The following is a 19,509-nucleotide window of genomic DNA, read 5'->3' as shown; positions in this document are numbered from 1 at the left end:
GGAAATGCCCCAAAGCACAACGTGGACACATCCCATTTTTTGACAGAAAACAGAGCTGTATTTTGCAAAGTGCCTACCTGTAGATTTTGGCCTCTAGCTCAGCCGGCACCTAGGGAAACCTACCAAACCTGTTCATTTCTGACAACTAGAGACCTAGGGGAATCCAAGATGGGGTGACTTGTGGGGCTCTGACCAGGTTCTGTTACCCAGAATCCTTTGCAAACCTCAAAATTCAGCTAAAAAAACACATGTTCCTCACATTTCTGTGGCAGAAAGTTCTGGAATCTGAGAGGAGGCACAAATTTCCTTCCACCCAGCGTTCCCGCAAGTCTCCCGATAAAAATTATACCTCACTTGTGTGGGTAGGCCTAGCGCCCGCGACAGGAAATGCCTCAAAACACAACGTGCACACATCACATTTTTTTAAAGAAAACAGAGGTGATTTTTGCAAAGTGCCTACCTGTAGATTTTGGCCTCTAGCTCAGGCGGCACCTATGGAAACCTACCAAACCTGTGCATTTTTGAAAACTAGAGACCTAGGGGAATCCAAGATGGGGTGACTTGTGGGGCTCTGACCAGGTTCTGTTACCCAGAATCCTTTGCAAACCTCAAAATTTGGCTAAAAAAATACATTTTCCACATATTTCTGTGGCAGAAAGTTCCGGAATCTGAGAGGAGGCACACATTTCCTTCCACCCAGCGTTCCCCAAAGTCTCCCGATAAAAATGATACCTCACTTGTGTGGGTAGGCCTAGCGCCCACGTCAGGAAATGCCCCAAAGCACAACGTGGACACATCCCATTTTTTGACAGAAAACAGAGCTGTATTTTGCAAAGTGCCTACCTGTAGATTTTTGCCTCTAGCTCAGCCGGCACCTAGGGAAACCTACCAAACCTGTGCATTTCTGAAAACTTGAGACCTAGGGGAATCCAAGATGGGGTGACTTGTGGGGCTCTGACCAGATTCTGTTACCCAGAATCCTTTGCAAACCTCAAAATTTGGCTAAAAAAACACATGTTCCTCACATTTCTGTGGCAGAAAGTTCTGGAATCTGAGAGGAGGCACAAATTTCCTTCCACCCAGCGTTCCCCCAAGTCTCCCGATAAAAATGATACCTCACTTGTGTGGGTAGGCCTAGCGCCCACGAAAGGAAATGGCCCAAAACACAACGTGGACACATCACATTTTTTCATAGAAAACAGTGCCTACCTGTGGATTTTGGCCTGTAGCTCAGCCGGCACCTGGGGAAACCTAGCAAACCAGTGCATTTTTGAAAACTGGAAACCCAGGGGAATCCAAGATGGGGTGACTTGTGGGGCTCTGACCTGATTCTGTTACCCAGAATCCTTTGCAAACCTCAAAATGTGGCTAAAAAAACACATGTTCCTCACATTTCTGTGGCAGAAAGTTCTGGAATCTGAGAGGAGGCACATATTTCCTTCCACCCAGCGTTCCCCCAAGTCTCCCGATAAAAATTATACCTCACTTGTGTGGGTAGGCCTAGCGCCCGCGACAGGAAATGCCCTAAAGCACAACGTGGACACATCCCATTTTTTGACAGAAAACAGAGCTGTATTTTGCAAAGTGCCTACCTGTAGATTTTGGCCTCTAACTCAGCCGGCACCTAGGGAAACCTACCAAACCTGTGCATTTCTGAAAACTAGAGACCTAGGGGAATCCAAGATGGGGTGACTTGTGGGGCTCTGACCAGGTTCTGTTACCCAGAATCCTTTGCAAACCTGATAATTTGGCTAAAAAAACACATGTTCCTCACATTTCTGTGGCAGAAAGTTCTGGAATCTGAGAGGAGGCACAAATTTCCTTCCACCCAGCGTTCCCCCAAGTCTCCCGATAAAAATGATACCTCACTTGTGTGGGTAGGCATAGCGCCCGCGACAGGAAATGCCCCAAAGCACAACGTGGACACATCCCATTTTTTGACAGAAAACAGAGCTGTATTTTGCAAAGTGCCTACCTGTAGATTTTGGCCTCTAGCTCAGCCGGCACCTAGGGAAACCTACCAAACCTGTTCATTTCTGACAACTAGAGACCTAGGGGAATCCAAGATGGGGTGACTTGTGGGGCTCTGACCAGGTTCTGTTACCCAGAATCCTTTGCAAACCTCAAAATTCAGCTAAAAAAACACATGTTCCTCACATTTCTGTGGCAGAAAGTTCTGGAATCTGAGAGGAGGCACAAATTTCCTTCCACCCAGCGTTCCCCCAAGTCTCCTGATAAAAATGATACCTCACTTGTGTGGGTAGGCCTAGCGCCCACGAAAGGAAATGGCCCAAAACACAACGTGGACACATCACATTTTTTCATAGAAAACAGTGCCTACCTGTGGATTTTGGCCTGTAGCTCAGCCGGCACCTTGGGAAACCTAGCAAACCAGTGCATTTTTGAAAACTGGTAACCCTGGGGAATCCAAGATGGGGTGACTTGTGGGGCTCTGACCTGATTCTGTTACCCAGAATCCTTTGCAAACCTCAAAATGTGGCTAAAAAAACACATGTTCCTCACATTTCTGTGGCAGAAAGTTCTGGAATCTGAGAGGAGGCACAAATTTCCTTCCACCCAGCGTTCCCGCAAGTCTCCCGATAAAAATTATACCTCACTTGTGTGGGTAGGCCTAGCGCCCGCGACAGGAAATGCCTCAAAACACAACGTGCACACATCACATTTTTTGAAAGAAAACAGAGGTGATTTTTGCAAAGTGCCTACCTGTAGATTTTGACCTCTAGCTCAGGCGGCACCTATGGAAACCTACCAAACCTGTGCATTTTTGAAAACTAGAGACCTAGGGGAATCCAAGATGGGGTGACTTGTGGGGCTCTGACCAGGTTCTGTTACCCAGAATCCTTTGCAAACCTCAAAATTTGGCTAAAAAAATACATTTTCCTCATATTTCTGTGGCAGAAAGTTCCGGAATCTGAGAGGAGGCACAAATTTCCTTCCACCCAGCGTTCCCCAAAGTCTCCCGATAAAAATTATACCTCACTTGTGTGGGTAGGCCTAGCGCCCGCGTCAGGAAATGCCCCAAAGCACAACGTGGACACATCCCATTTTTTGACAGAAAACAGAGCTGTATTTTGCAAAGTGCCTACCTGTAGATTTTTGCCTCTAGCTCAGCCGGCACCTAGGGAAACCTACCAAACCTGTGCATTTCTGAAAACTTGAGACCTAGGGGAATCCAAGATGGGGTGACTTGTGGGGCTCTGACCAGATTCTGTTACCCAGAATCCTTTGCAAACCTCAAAATTTGGCTAAAAAAACACATGTTCCTCACATTTCTGTGGCAGAAAGTTCTGGAATCTGAGAGGAGGCACAAATTTCCTTCCACCCAGCGTTCCCCCAAGTCTCCCGATAAAAATGATACCTCACTTGTGTGGGTAGGCCTAGCGCCCACGAAAGGAAATGGCCCAAAACACAACGTGGACACATCACATGTTTTCATAGAAAACAGTGCCTACCTGTGGATTTTGGCCTGTAGCTCAGCCGGCACCTGGGGAAACCTAGCAAACCAGTGCATTTTTGAAAACTGGAAACCCAGGGGAATCCAAGATGGGGTGACATGTGGGGCTCTGACCTGATTCTGTTACCCAGAATCCTTTGCAAACCTCAAAATGTGGCTAAAAAAACACATGTTCCTAGCATTTCTGTGGCAGAAAGTTCTGGAATCTGAGAGGAGGCACATATTTCCTTCCACCCAGCGTTCCCCCAAGTCTCCCGATAAAAATTATACCTCACTTGTGTGGGTAGGCCTAGCGCCCGCGACAGGAAATGCCCTAAAGCACAACGTGGACACATCCCATTTTTTGACAGAAAACAGAGCTGTATTTTGCAAAGTGCCTACCTGTAGATTTTGGCCTCTAACTCAGCCAGCACCTAGGGAAACCTACCAAACCTGTGCATTTCTGAAAACTAGAGACCTAGGGGAATCCAAGATGGGGTGACTTGTGGGGCTCTGACCAGGTTCTGTTACCCAGAATCCTTTGCAAACCTGATAATTTGGCTAAAAAAACACATGTTCCTCACATTTCTGTGGCAGAAAGTTCTGGAATCTGAGAGGAGGCACAAATTTCCTTCCACCCAGCGTTCCCCCAAGTCTCCCGATAAAAATGATACCTCACTTGTGTGGGTAGGCATAGCGCCTGCGACAGGAAATGCCCCAAAGCACAACGTGGACACATCCCATTTTTTGACAGAAAACAGAGCTGTATTTTGCAAAGTGCCTACCTGTAGATTTTGGCCTCTAGCTCAGCCGGCACCTAGGGAAACCTACCAAACCTGTTCATTTCTGAAAACTAGAGACCTAGGGGAATCCAAGATGGGGTGACTTGTGGGGCTCTGACCAGGTTCTGTTACCCAGAATCCTTTGCAAACCTCAAAATTCAGCTAAAAAAACACATGTTCCTCACATTTCTGTGGCAGAAAGTTCTGGAATCTGAGAGGAGGCACAAATTTCCTTCCACCCAGCGTTCCCCCAAGTCTCCTGATAAAAATGATACCTCACTTGTGTGGGTAGGCCTAGCGCCCACGAAAGGAAATGGCCCAAAACACAATGTGGACACATCACATTTTTTCATAGAAAACAGTGCCTACCTGTGGATTTTGGCCTGTAGCTCAGCCGGCACCTTGGGAAACCTAGCAAACCAGTGCATTTTTGAAAACTGGAAACCCAGGGGAATCCAAGATGGGGTGACTTGTGGGGCTCTGACCTGATTCTGTTACCCAGAATCCTTTGCAAACCTCAAAATGTGGCTAAAAAAACACATGTTCCTCACATTTCTGTGGCAGAAAGTTCTGGAATCTGAGAGGAGGCACAAATTTCCTTCCACCCAGCGTTCCCCCAAGTCTACCGATAAAAATGATACCTCACTTGTGTGGGTAGGCCTAGCGCCCACGAAAGGAAATGGCCGAAAACACAACGTGGACACATCACATTTTTTCATAGAAAACAGTGCCTACCTGTGGATTTTGGCCTGTAGTTCAGCCGGCACCTGGGGAAACCTAGCAAACCAGTGCATTTTTGAAAACTGGAAACCCAGGGGAATCCAAGATGGGGTGGCTTGTGGGGCTCTGACCAGGTTCTGTTACCCAGAATCCTTTGCAAACCTGATAATTTGGCTAAAAAAACACATGTTCCTCACATTTCTGTGGCAGAAAGTTCTGGAATCTGAGAGGAGGCACAAATTTCCTTCCACCCAGCGTTCCCCCAAGTCTCCCGATAAAAATGATACCTCACTTGTGTGGGTAGGCCTAGCACCCGCGTCAGGAAATGCCCCAAAGCACAACGTGGACACATCCCATTTTTTGACAGAAAACAGAGCTGTATTTTGCAAAGTGCCTACCTGTAGATTTTTGCCTCTAGCTCAGCCGGCACCTAGGGAAACCTACCAAACCTGTGCATTTCTGAAAACTTGAGACCTAGGGGAATCCAAGATGGGGTGACTTGTGGGGCTCTGACCAGATTCTGTTACCCAGAATCCTTTGCAAACCTCAAAATCTGGCTAAAAAAACACATGTTCCTCACATTTCTGTGGCAGAAAGTTCTGGAATCTGAGAGGAGGCACAAATTTCCTTCCACCCAGCGTTCCCCCAAGTCTCCCGATAAAAATGATACCTCACTTGTGTGGGTAGGCCTAGCGCCCACGAAAGGAAATGGCCCAAAACACAACGTGGACACATCACATTTTTTCATAGAAAACAGTGCCTACCTGTGGATTTTGGCCTGTAGCTCAGCCGGCACCTTGGGAAACCTAGCAAACCAGTGCATTTTTGAAAACTGGAAACCCAGGGGAATCAAAGATGGGGTGACTTGTGGGGCTCTGACCTGATTCTGTTACCCAGAATCCTTTGCAAACCTCAAAATGTGGCTAAAAAAACACATGTTCCTCACATTTCTGTGGCAGAAAGTTCTGGAATCTGAGAGGAGGCACAAATTTCCTTCCACCCAGCGTTCCCCCAAGTCTCCCGATAAAAATGATACCTCACTTGTGTGGGTAGGCCTAGCGCCCACGAAAGGAAATGGCCGAAAACACAACGTGGACACATCACATTTTTTCATAGAAAACAGTGCCTACCTGTGGATTTTGGCCTGTAGTTCAGCCGGCACCTGGGGAAACCTAGCAAACCAGTGCATTTTTGAAAACTGGAAACCCAGGGGAATCCAAGATGGTGTGGCTTGTGGGGCTCTGACCAGGTTCTGTTACCCAGAATCCTTTGCAAACCTGATAATTTGGCTAAAAAAACACATGTTCCTCACATTTCTGTGGCAGAAAGTTCTGGAATCTGAGAGGAGGCACAAATTTCCTTCCACCCAGCGTTCCCCCAAGTCTCCCGATAAAAATGATACCTCACTTGTGTGGGTAGGCCTAGCGCCCGCGTCAGGAAATGCCCCAAAGCACAACGTGGACACATCCCATTTTTTGACAGAAAACAGAGCTGTATTTTGCAAAGTGCCTACCTGTAGATTTTTGCCTCTAGCTCAGCCGGCACCTAGGGAAACCTACCAAACCTGTGCATTTCTGAAAACTTGAGACCTAGGGGAATCCAAGATGGGGTGACTTGTGGGGCTCTGACCAGATTCTGTTACCCAGAATCCTTTGCAAACCTCAAAATCTGGCTAAAAAAACACATGTTCCTCACATTTCTGTGGCAGAAAGTTCTGGAATCTGAGAGGAGGCACAAATTTCCTTCCACCCAGCGTTCCCCCAAGTCTCCCGATAAAAATGATACCTCACTTGTGTGGGTAGGCCTAGCGCCCACGAAAGGAAATGGCCCAAAACACAACGTGGACACATCACATTTTTTCATAGAAAACAGTGCCTACCTGTGGATTTTGGCCTGTAGCTCAGCCGGCACCTTGGGAAACCTAGCAAACCAGTGCATTTTTGAAAACTGGAAACCCAGGGGAATCCAAGATGGGGTGACTTGTGGGGCTCTGACCTGATTCTGTTACCCAGAATCCTTTGCAAACCTCAAAATTTGGCTAAAAAAACACATGTTCCTCACATTTCTGTGGCAGAAAGTTCTGGAATCTGAGAGGAGGCACAAATTTCCTTCCACCCAGCGTTCCCCCAAGTCTCCCGATAAAAATGATACCTCACCTGTGTGGGTAGGCCTAGCGCCCACGAAAGGAAATGGCCCAAAACACAACGTGGACACATCACATTTTTTCATAGAAAACAGTGCCTACCTGTGGATTTTGGCCTGTAGCTCAGCCGGCACCTGGGGAAACCTAGCAAACCAGCGCATTTTTGAAAACTGGAAACCCAGGGGAATCCAAGATGGGGTGACTCGTGGGGCTCTGACCTGATTCTGTTACCCAGAATCCTTTGCAAACCTCAAAATGTGGCTAAAAAAACACATGTTCCTCACATTTCTGTGGCAGAAAGTTCTGGAATCTGAGAGGAGGCACATATTTCCTTCCACCCAGCGTTCCCCCAAGTCTCCCGATAAAAATTATACCTCACTTGTGTGGGTAGGCCTAGCGCCCGCAACAGGAAATGCCCTAAAGCACAACGTGGACACATCCCATTTTTTGACAGAAAACAGAGCTCTATTTTGCAAAGTGCCTACCTGTAGATTTTGGCCTCTAACTCAGCCGGCACCTAGGGAAACCTACCAAACCTGTTCATTTCTGAAAACTAGAGACCTAGGGGAATCCAAGATGGGGTGACTTGTGGGGCTCTGACCAGGTTCTGTTACCCAGAATCCTTTGCAAACCTCAAAATTCAGCTAAAAAAACACATGTTCCTCACATTTCTGTGGCAGAAAGTTCTGGAATCTGAGAGGAGGCACAAATTTCCTTCCACCCAGCGTTCCCCCAAGTCTCCTGATAAAAATGATACCTCACTTGTGTGGGTAGGCCTAGCGCCCACGAAAGGAAATGGCCCAAAACACAACGTGGACACATCACATTTTTTCATAGAAAACAGTGCCTACCTGTGGATTTTGGCCTGTAGCTCAGCCGGCACCTAGGGAAACCTAGCAAACCAGTGCATTTTTGAAAACTGGAAACCCAGGGGAATCCAAGATGGGGTGACTTGTGGGGCTCTGACCTGATTCTGTTACCCAGAATCCTTTGCAAACCTCAAAATGTGGCTAAAAAAACACATGTTCCTCACATTTCTGTGGCAGAAAGTTCTGGAATCTGAGAGGAGGCACAAATTTCCTTCCACCCAGCGTTCCCCCAAGTCTCCCGATAAAAATGATACCTCACTTGTGTGGGTAGGCCTAGCGCCCGCGACAGGAAATGCCCTAAAGCACAACGTGGACACATCCCATTTTTTGACAGAAAACAGAGCTGTATTTTGCAAAGTGCCTACCTGTAGATTTTGGCCTCTAACTCAGCCGGCACCTAGGGAAACCTACCAAACCTGTGCATTTCTGAAAACTAGAGACCTAGGGGAATCCAAGATGGGGTGACTTGTGGGGCTCTGACCAGGTTCTGTTACCCAGAATCCTTTGCAAACCTCAAAATTTGGCTAAAAAAACACATGTTCCTCATATTTCTGTGGCAGAAAGTTCTGGAATCTGAGAGGAGGCACAAATTTCCTTCCACCCAGCGTTCCCGCAAGTCTCCCGATAAAAATTATACCTCACTTGTGTGGGTAGGCCTAGAGCCCGCGACAGGAAATGCCTCAAAACACAACGTGCACACATCACATTTTTTGAAAGAAAACAGAGGTGATTTTTGCAAAGTGCCTACCTGTAGATTTTGGCCTCTAGCTCAGGCGGCACCTATGGAAACCTACCAAACCTGTGCATTTCTGAAAACTAGAGACCTAGGGGAATCCAAGATGGGGTGACTTGTGGGGCTCTGAGTAGGTTCTGTTACCCAGAATCCTTTGCAAACCTCAAAATTTGGCTAAAAAAATACATTTTCCTCATATTTCTGTGGCAGAAAGTTCCGGAATCTGAGAGGAGGCACACATTTCCTTCCACCCAGCGTTCCACAAAGTCTCCCAATAAAAATGATACCTCACTTGTGTGGGTAGGCCTAGCGCCCGCGTCAGGAAATGCCCCAAAGCACAACGTGGACACATCCCATTTTTTGACAGAAAACAGAGCTGTATTTTGCAAAGTGCCTACCTGTAGATTTTTGCCTCTAGCTCAGCCGGCACCTAGGGAAACCTACCAAACCTGTGCATTTCTGAAAACTTGAGACCTAGGGGAATCCAAGATGGGGTGACTTGTGGGGCTCTGACCAGATTCTTTTACCCAGAATCCTTTGCAAACCTCAAAATTTGGCTAAAAAAACACATGTTCCTCACATTTCTGTGGCAGAAAGTTCTGGAATCTGAGAGGAGGCACAAATTTCCTTCCACCCAGCGTTCCCCCAAGTCTCCCGATAAAAATGATACCTCACCTGTGTGGGTAGGCCTAGCGCCCACGAAAGGAAATGGCCCAAAACACAACGTGGACACATCACATTTTTTCATAGAAAACAGTGCCTACCTGTGGATTTTGGCCTGTAGCTCAGCCGGCACCTGGGGAAACCTAGCAAACCAGCGCATTTTTGAAAACTGGAAACCCAGGGGAATCCAAGATGGGGTGACTCGTGGGGCTCTGACCTGATTCTGTTACCCAGAATCCTTTGCAAACCTCAAAATGTGGCTAAAAAAACACATGTTCCTCACATTTCTGTGGCAGAAAGTTCTGGAATCTGAGAGGAGGCACATATTTCCTTCCACCCAGCGTTCCCCCAAGTCTCCCGATAAAAATTATACCTCACTTGTGTGGGTAGGCCTAGCGCCCGCAACAGGAAATGCCCTAAAGCACAACGTGGACACATCCCATTTTTTGACAGAAAACAGAGCTCTATTTTGCAAAGTGCCTACCTGTAGATTTTGGCCTCTAACTCAGCCGGCACCTAGGGAAACCTACCAAACCTGTGCATTTCTGAAAACTAGAGACCTAGGGGAATCCAAGATGGGGTGACTTGTGGGGCTCTGACCAGGTTCTGTTACCCAGAATCCTTTGCAAACCTGATAATTTGGCTAAAAAAACACATGTTCCTCACATTTCTGTGGCAGAAAGTTCTGGAATCTGAGAGGAGGCACAAATTTCCTTCCACCCAGCGTTCCCCCAAGTCTCCCGATAAAAATGATACCTCACTTGTGTGGGTAGGCATAGCGCCCGCGATAGGAAATGCCCCAAAGCACAACGTGGACACATCCCATTTTTTGACAGAAAACAGAGCTGTATTTTGCAAAGTGCCTACCTGTAGATTTTGGCCTCTAGCTCAGCCGGCACCTAGGGAAACCTACCAAACCTGTTCATTTCTGAAAACTAGAGACCTAGGGGAATCCAAGATGGGGTGACTTGTGGGGCTCTGACCAGGTTCTGTTACCCAGAATCCTTTGCAAACCTCAAAATTTGGCTAAAAAAACACATGTTCCTCACATTTCTGTGGCAGAAAGTTCTGGAATCTGAGAGGAGGCACAAATTTCCTTCCACGCAGCGTTCCCCCAAGTCTCCCGATAAAACTGATACCTCACTTGTGTGGGTAAGCCTAGCGCCCGCGACAGGAAATGCCCCAAAGCACAACGTGGACACATCCCATTTTTTCATAGAAAACAGAGCTGTATTTTGCGAAGTGCCTACCTGTAGATTTTGGCCTCTAGCTCAGCCGGCACCTAGGGAAACCTACCAAACCTTTGCATTTATGAAAACTAGAGACCTGGGGAATCCAAGATGGGGCGACTTGTGGGGCTCTGACCAGGTTCTGTTACCCAGAATCCTTTGCAAACCTCAAAATTTGGCTAAAAAAACACATGTTCCTCACATTTCTGTGGCAGAAAGTTCTGGAATCTTAGAGGAGGCACAAATTTCCTTCCACGCAGCGTTCCCCCAAGTCTCCCGATAAAACTGATACCTCACTTGTGTGGGTAAGCCTAGCGCCCGCGACAGAAAATGCCCCAAAGCACAACGTGGACACATCCCATTTTTTCATAGAAAACAGAGCTGTATTTTGCGAAGTGCCTACCTGTAGATTTTGGCCTCTAGCTCAGCCGGCACCTAGGGAAACCTACCAAACCTGTGCATTTTTGAAAACTAGAGACCTAGGGGAATCCAAGATGGGGTGACTTGTGGGGCTCTGACCAGGTTCTGTTACCCAGAATCCTTTGCAAACCACAACATTTGGCTAAAAAAATACCTGTTCCTCACATTTCTGTGTCAGAAAGTTCTGGAATCTGAGAGGAGGCACAAATTTCCTTCCACCCAGCGTTCCCCCAAGTCTCCCGATACAAATGATACCTCACTTGTGTGGGTAGGCCTAGCGCCCACGAAAGGAAATGGCCCAAAACACAACGTGGACACAGCACATTTTTTCATAGAAAACAGTGCCTACCTGTGGATTTTGGCCTGTAGCTCAGCCGGCATCTGGGGAAACCTAGCAAACCAGCGCATTTTTGAAAACTGGAAATCCAGGGGAATCCAAGATGGGGTGACTTGTGGGGCTCTGACCAGATTCTGTTACCCAGAATCCTTTGCAAACCTCAAAATTTGGCTAAAAAAACACATGTTCCTCACATTTCTGTGCAGAAAGTTCTGGAATCTGAGAGGAGGCACAAATTTCCTTCCACCCAGCGTTCCTCCAAGTCTCCCGATAAAAATGATACCTCACTTGTGTGGGTAGGCCTAGCGCCCGCGACAGGAGATGCCCCAAAGTGCAACGGGGACACATCCAATTTTTTGAAAGAAAACAGAGGTGTTTTTTGCAAAGTGCCTACCTGTAGATTTTGGCCTCTAGCTCAGCTGCCACCTAGGGAAACCTACCAAACCTGTGCATTTTTGAAAACTAGAGACCTAGGGGAATCCAACATGGGGTGACTTGTGGGGCTCTGACCAGGTTCTGTTACCCAGAATCCTTTGCAAACCTCAAAATTTGGCTAAAAAACACATGTTCCTCACATTTCTGTGGCAGAAAGTTCTGGAACCTGAGAGGAGGCACAAATTTCCTTCCACCCAGTGTTCCCCCAAGTCTCCCGATAAAAATTATACCTCACTTGTGTGGGTAGGCCTAGCGCCCGCGACAGGAAATGCCCCAAAACGCAACGTGGACACATACCATTTTTTGACAGAATACAGAGCTGCATTTTGCAAAGTGCCTACCTGTAGATTTTGGCCTCTAGCTCAGCCGGCACCTAGGGAAACCTACCAAACCTCTGCATTTCTGAAAACTAGAGACCTAGGGGAATCCAAGATGGGGGTGACTTGTGGGGCTCTGACCAGGTTCTGTTACCCAGAATCCTTTGCAAACCTCAAAATTTGGCTAAAAAAACACATGTTCCTCATATTTCTGTGGCAGAAAGTTCTGGAATCTGAGAGGAGGCACAAATTTCCTTCCACCCAGCGTTCCCGCAAGTCTCCCGATAAAAATTATACCTCACTTGTGTGGGTAGGCCTAGCGCCCGCGACAGGAAATGCCTCAAAACACAACGTGCACACATCACATTTTTTGAAAGAAAACAGAGGTGATTTTTGCAAAGTGCCTACCTGTAGATTTTGGCATCTAGCTCAGGCGGCACCTATGGAAACCTACCAAACCTGTGCATTTTTGAAAACTAGAGACCTAGGGGAATCCAACATGGGGTGACTTGTGGGGCTCTGACCAGGTTCTGTTACCAAGAATCCTTTGCAAACCTCAAAATTTGGCTAAAAAAATACATTTTCCTCATATTTCTGTGGCAGAAAGTTCCGGAATCTGAGAGGAGGCACACATTTCCTTCCACCCAGCGTTCCCCAAAGTCTCCCGATAAAAATGATACCTCACTTGTGTGGGTAGGCCTAGCGCCCGCGTCAGGAAATGCCCCAAAGCACAACGTGGACACATCCCATTTTTTGACAGAAAACAGAGCTGTATTTTGCAAAGTGCCTACCTGTAGATTTTTGCCTCTAGCTCAGCCGGCACCTAGGGAAACCTACCAAACCTGTGCATTTCTGAAAACTTGAGACCTAGGGGAATCCAAGATGGGGTGACTTGTGGGGCTCTGACCAGATTCTGTTACCCAGAATCCTTTGCAAACCTCAAAATTTGGCTAAAAAACACATGTTCCTCACATTTCTGTGGCAGAAAGTTCTGGAATCTAAGAGGAGGCACATGCTTCCTTCCACCCAGCGTTCCCCCAAGTCTCCTGATAAAAATGATACCTCACTTGTGTGGGTAGGCCTAGCGCCCACGAAAGGAAATGGCCCAAAACACAACGTGGACACATCACATTTTTTCATAGAAAACAGTGCCTACCTGTGGATTTTGGCCTGTAGCTCAGCCGGCACCTTGGGAAACCTAGCAAACCAGTGCATTTTTGAAAACTGGAAACCCAGGGGAATCCAAGATGGGGTGACTTGTGGGACTCTGACCTGATTCTGTTACCCAGAATCCTTTGCAAACCTCAAAATGTGGCTAAAAAAACACATGTTCCTCACATTTCTGTGGCAGAAAGTTCTGGAATCTGAGAGGAGGCACAAATTTCCTTCCACCCAGCGTTCCCGCAAGTCTCCCGATAAAAATTATACCTCACTTGTGTGGCTAGGCCTAGCGCCCGCGACAGGAAATGCCTCAAAACACAACGTGCACACATCACATTTTTTGAAAGAAAACAGAGGTGATTTTTGCAAAGTGCCTACCTGTAGATTTTGACCTCTAGCTCAGGCGGCACCTATGGAAACCTACCAAACCTGTGCATTTTTGAAAACTAGAGACCTAGGGGAATCCAAGATGGGGTGACTTGTGGGGCTCTGACCAGGTTCTGTTACCCAGAATCCTTTGCAAACCTCAAAATTTGGCTAAAAAAATACATTTTCCTCATATTTCTGTGGCAGAAAGTTCCGGAATCTGAGAGGAGGCACAAATTTCCTTCCACCCAGCGTTCCCCAAAGTCTCCCGATAAAAATGATACCTCACTTGTGTGGGTAGGCCTAGCGCCCGCGTCAGGAAATGCCCCAAAGCACAACGTGGACACATCCCATTTTTTGACAGAAAACAGAGCTGTATTTTGCAAAGTGCCTACCTGTAGATTTTTGCCTCTAGCTCAGCCGGCACCTAGGGAAACCTACCAAACCTGTGCATTTCTGAAAACTTGAGACCTAGGGGAATCCAAGATGGGGTGACTTGTGGGGCTCTGACCAGATTCTGTTACCCAGAATCCTTTGCAAACCTCAAAATTTGGCTAAAAAAACACATGTTCCTCACATTTCTGTGGCAGAAAGTTCTGGAATCTGAGAGGAGGCACAAATTTCCTTCCACCCAGCGTTCCCCCAAGTCTCCCGATAAAAATGATACCTCACTTGTGTGGGTAGGCCTAGCGCCCACGAAAGGAAATGGCCCAAAACACAACCTGGACACATCACATTTTTTCATAGAAAACAGTGCCTACCTGTGGATTTTGGCCTGTAGCTCAGCCGCACCTGGGGAAACCTAGCAAACCAGTGCATTTTTGAAAACTGGAAACCCAGGGGAATCCAAGATGGGGTGACTTGTGGGGCTCTGACCTGATTCTGTTACCCAGAATCCTTTGCCAACCTCAAAATGTGGCTAAAAAAACACATGCTCCTCACATTTCTGTGGCAGAAAGTTCTGGAATCTGAGAGGAGGCACATATTTCCTTCCACCCAGCGTTCCCCCAAGTCTCCCGATAAAAATTATACCTCACTTGTGTGGGTAGGCCTAGCGCCCGCGACAGGAAATGCCCTAAAGCACAACGTGGACACATCCCATTTTTTGACAGAAAACAGAGCTGTATTTTGCAAAGTGCCTACCTGTAGATTTTGGCCTCTAACTCAGCCGGCACCTAGGGAAACCTACCAAACCTGTGCATTTCTGAAAACTAGAGACCTAGGGGAATCCAAGATGGGGTGACTTGTGGGGCTCTGACCAGGTTCTGTTACCCAGAATCCTTTGCAAACCTCAAAATTCAGCTAAAAAAACACATGTTCCTCACATTTCTGTGGCAGAAAGTTCTGGAATCTGAGAGGAGGCACACATTTCCTTCCACCCAGCGTTCCCCCAAGTCTCCTGATAAAAATGATACCTCACTTGTGTGGGTAGGCCTAGCGCCCACGAAAGGAAATGGCCCAAAACACAATGTGGACACATCACATTTTTTCATAGAAAACAGTGCCTACCTGTGGATTTTGGCCTGTAGCTCAGCCGGCACCTTGGGAAACCTAGCAAACCAGTGCATTTTTGTAAACTGGAAACCCAGGGGAATCCAAGATGGGGTGACTTGTGGGGCTCTGACCTGATTCTGTTACCCAGAATCCTTTGCAAACCTCAAAATGTGGCTAAAAAAACACATGTTCCTCACATTTCTGTGGCAGAAAGTTCTGGAATCTGAGAGGAGGCACAAATTTCCTTCCACCCAGCGTTCCCGCAAGTCTCCCGATAAAAATTATACCTCACTTCTGTGGGTAGGCCTAGCGCCCGCGACAGGAAATGCCTCAAAACACAACGTGCACACATCACATTTTTTGAAAGAAAACAGAGGTGATTTTTGCAAAGTGCCTACCTGTAGATTTTGACCTCTAGCTCAGGCGGCACCTATGGAAACCTACCAAACCTGTGCATTTTTGAAAACTAGAGACCTAGGGGAATCCAAGATGGGGTGACTTGTGGGGCTCTGACTAGGTTCTGTTACCCAGAATCCTTTGCAAACCTCAAAATTTGGCTAAAAAAAATACATTTTCCTCATATTTCTGTGGCAGAAAGTTCCGGAATCTGAGAGGAGGCACAAATTTCCTTCCACCCAGCGTTCCCCAAAGTCTCCCGATAAAAATGATACCTCACTTGTGTGGGTAGGCCTAGCGCCCGCGTCAGGAAATGCCCCAAAGCACAACGTGGACACATCCCATTTTTTGACAGAAAACAGAGCTGTATTTTGCAAAGTGCCTACCTGTAGATTTTTGCCTCTAGCTCAGCCGGCACCTAGGGAAACCTACCAAACCTGTGCATTTCTGAAAACTAGAGACCTAGGGGAATCCAAGATGGGGTGAATTGTAGGGCTCTGACCAGATTCTGTTACCCAGAATCCTTTGCAAACCTCAAAATTTGGCTAAAAAAACACATGTTCCTCACATTTCTGTGGCAGAAAGTTCTGGAATCTGAGAGGAGGCACAAATTTCCTTCCACCCAGCGTTCCCCCAAGACTCCCGATAAAAATGATACCTCACTTGTGTGGGTAGGCCTAGCGCCCACGAAAGGAAATGGCCCAAAACACAACGTGGACACATCACATTTTTTCATAGAAAACAGTGCCTACCTGTGGATTTTGGCCTGTAGCTCAGCCGGCACCTGGGGAAACCTAGCAAACCAGTGCATTTTTGAAAACTGGAAACCCAGGGCAATCCAAGATGGGGTGACTTGTGGGGCTCTGACCTGATTCTGTTACCCAGAATCCTTTGCAAACCTCAAAATGTGGCTAAAAAAACACATGATCCTCACATTTCTGTGGCAGAAAGTTCTGGAATCTGAGAGGAGGCACATATTTCCTTCCACCCAGCGTTCCCCCAAGTCTCCCGATAAAAATTATACCTCACTTGTTTGGGTAGGCCTAGCGCCCGCGACAGGAAATGCCCCAAAACGCAACATGCACACATCACATTTTTTTAAAGAAAACAGAGGTGTTTTTTGCAAAGTGCCTACCTGTGGATTTTGGCCTCTAGCTCAGGCGGCACCTATTGAAACCTACCAAACCTGTGCATTTTTTAAAACTAGAGACCTAGGGGAATCCAAGATGGGGTGACTTGTGGGGCTCTGACCAGGTTCTGTTACCCAGAATCCTTTGCAAACCACAAAATTTGGCTAAAAAAATACCTGTTCCTCACATTTCTGTGGCAGAAAGTTCTGGAATCTGAGAGGAGGCACAAATTTCCTTCCACCCAGCGTTCCCCCAAGTCTCCCGATAAAAATGATACCTCACTTGTGTGGGTAGGCCTGGCGCCCACGAAAGGAAATGGCCCAAAACACAACGTGGACACAGCACATTTTTTCATAGAAAACAGTGCCTACCTGTGGATTTTGGCCTGTAGCTCAGCCGGCATCTGGGGAAACCTAGCAAACCAGCGCATTTTTGAAAACTGGAAATCCAGGGGAATCCAAGATGGGGTGACTTGTGGGGCTCTGACCAGATTCTGTTACCCAGAATCCTTTGCAAACCTCAAAATTTGGCTAAAAAAACACATGTTCCTCACATTTCTGTGCAGAAAGTTCTGGAATCTGAGAGGAGGCACAAATTTCCTTCCAACCAGCGTTCCTCCAAGTCTCCCGATAAAAATGATACCTCACTTGTGTGGGTAGGCCTAGCGCCCGCGACAGGAAATGCCCCAAAGCGCAACGGGGACACATCCAATTTTTTTAAAGAAAACAGAGGTGTTTTTTGCAAAGTGCCTACCTGTAGATTTTGGCCTCTAGCTCAGCTGCCACCTAGGGAAACCTACCAAACCTGTGCATTTTTGAAAACTAGAGACCTAGGGGAATCCAACATGGGGTGACTTGTGGGGCTCTGACCAGGTTCTGTTACCCAGAATCCTTTGCAAACCTCAAAATTTGGCTAAAAAACACATGTTCCTCACATTTCTGTGGCAGAAAGTTCTGGAACCTGAGAGGAGGCACACATTTCCTTCCACCCAGTGTTCCCCCAAGTCTCCCGATAAAAATTATACCTCACTTGTGTGGGTAGGCCTAGCGCCCGCGACAGGAAATGCCCCAAAACGCAACGTGGACACATACCATTTTTTGACAGAATACAGAGCTGCATTTTGCAAAGTGCCTACCAGTAGATTTTGGCCTCTAGCTCAGCCGGCACCTAGGGAAACCTACCAAACCTCTGCATTTCTGAAAACTAGAGACCTAGGGGAATCCAAGATGGGGGTGACTTGTGGGGCTCTGACCAGGTTCTGTTACCCAGAATCCTTCGCAAACCTCAAAATTTGGCTAAAAAAACACATGTTCCTCATATTTCTGTGGCAGAAAGTTCCGGAATCTTAGAGGAGGCACAAGCTTCCTTTCACCCAGCGTTCCCCCAAGTCTCCCGATAAAAATGATAGCTCACTTGTGTGGGTAGGCCTAGCGCCCGCGACAGGAAATGCCCCAAAACGCAACGTGCACATATCACATTTTTTTAAAGAAAACAGAGGTGTTTTTTGCAAAGTGCCTACCTGAGGATTTTGGACTCTAGCTCAGCCAGCACCTAGGGAAACCTACCAAACCTGTACATTTCTGAAAACTAGAGACCTAGGGGAATCCAAGATGGGGGTGACTTGTGGGGCTCTGACCAGGTTCTGTTACCCAGAATCCTTTGCAAACCTCAAAATTTGGCTAAAAAAACACATGTTCCTCATATTTCTGTGGCAGAAAGTTCTGGAATCTGAGAGGAGGCACAAATTTCCTTCCACCCAGCGTTCCCGCAAGTCTCCCGATAAAAATTATACCTCAGTTGTGTGGGTAGGCCTAGCGCCCGCGACAGGAAATGCCTCAAAACACAACGTGCACACATCACATTTTTTTAAAGAAAACAGAGGTGATTTTTGCAAAGTGCCTACCTGTAGATTTTGGCCTCTAGCTCAGGCGGCACCTATGGAAACCTACCAAACCTGTGCATTTTTGAAAACTAGAGACCTAGGGGAATCCAAGATGGGGTGACTTGTAGGGCTCTGACCAGGTTCTGTTACCCAGAATCCTTTGCAAACCTCAAAATTTGGCTAAAAAAATACATTTTCCTCATATTTCTGTGGCAGAAAGGTCCGGAATCTGAGAGGAGGCACACATTTCCTTCCACCCAGCGTTCCCCAAAGTCTCCCGATAAAAATGATACCTCACTTGTGTGGGTAGGCCTAGCGCCCACGTCAGGAAATGCCCCAAAGCACAACGTGGACACATCCCATTTTTTGACAGAAAACAGAGCTGTATTTTGCAAAGTGCCTACCTGTAGATTTTTGCCTCTAGCTCAGCCGGCACCTAGGGAAACCTACCAAACCTGTGCATTTCTGAAAACTTGAGACCTAGGGGAATCCAAGATGGGGTGACTTGTGGGGCTCTGACCAGATTCTGTTACCCAGAATCCTTTGCAAACCTCAAAATTTGGCTAAAAAAACACATGTTCCTCACATTTCTGTGGCAGAAAGTTCTGGAATCTGAGAGGAGGCACAAATTTCCTTCCACCCAGCGTTCCCCCAAGTCTCCCGATAAAAATGATACCTCACTTGTGTGGGTAGGCCTAGCGCCCACGAAAGGAAATGGCCCAAAACACAACGTGGACACATCACATTTTTTCATAGAAAACAGTGCCTACCTGTGGATTTTGGCCTGTAGCTCAGCCGGCACCTGGGGAAACCTAGCAAACCAGTGCATTTTTGAAAACTGGAAACCCAGGGGAATCCAAGATGGGGTGACTTGTGGGGCTCTGACCTGATTCTGTTACCCAGAATCCTTTGCAAACCTCAAAATGTGGCTAAAAAAACACATGTTCCTCACATTTCTGTGGCAGAAAGTTCTGGAAT

Source organism: Pleurodeles waltl, chromosome 4_1, assembly GCF_031143425.1.
Source record: "Pleurodeles waltl isolate 20211129_DDA chromosome 4_1, aPleWal1.hap1.20221129, whole genome shotgun sequence".
Taxonomy (NCBI): domain Eukaryota; kingdom Metazoa; phylum Chordata; class Amphibia; order Caudata; family Salamandridae; genus Pleurodeles; species Pleurodeles waltl.
Note: the sequence above shows the minus strand (reverse complement) of the source record.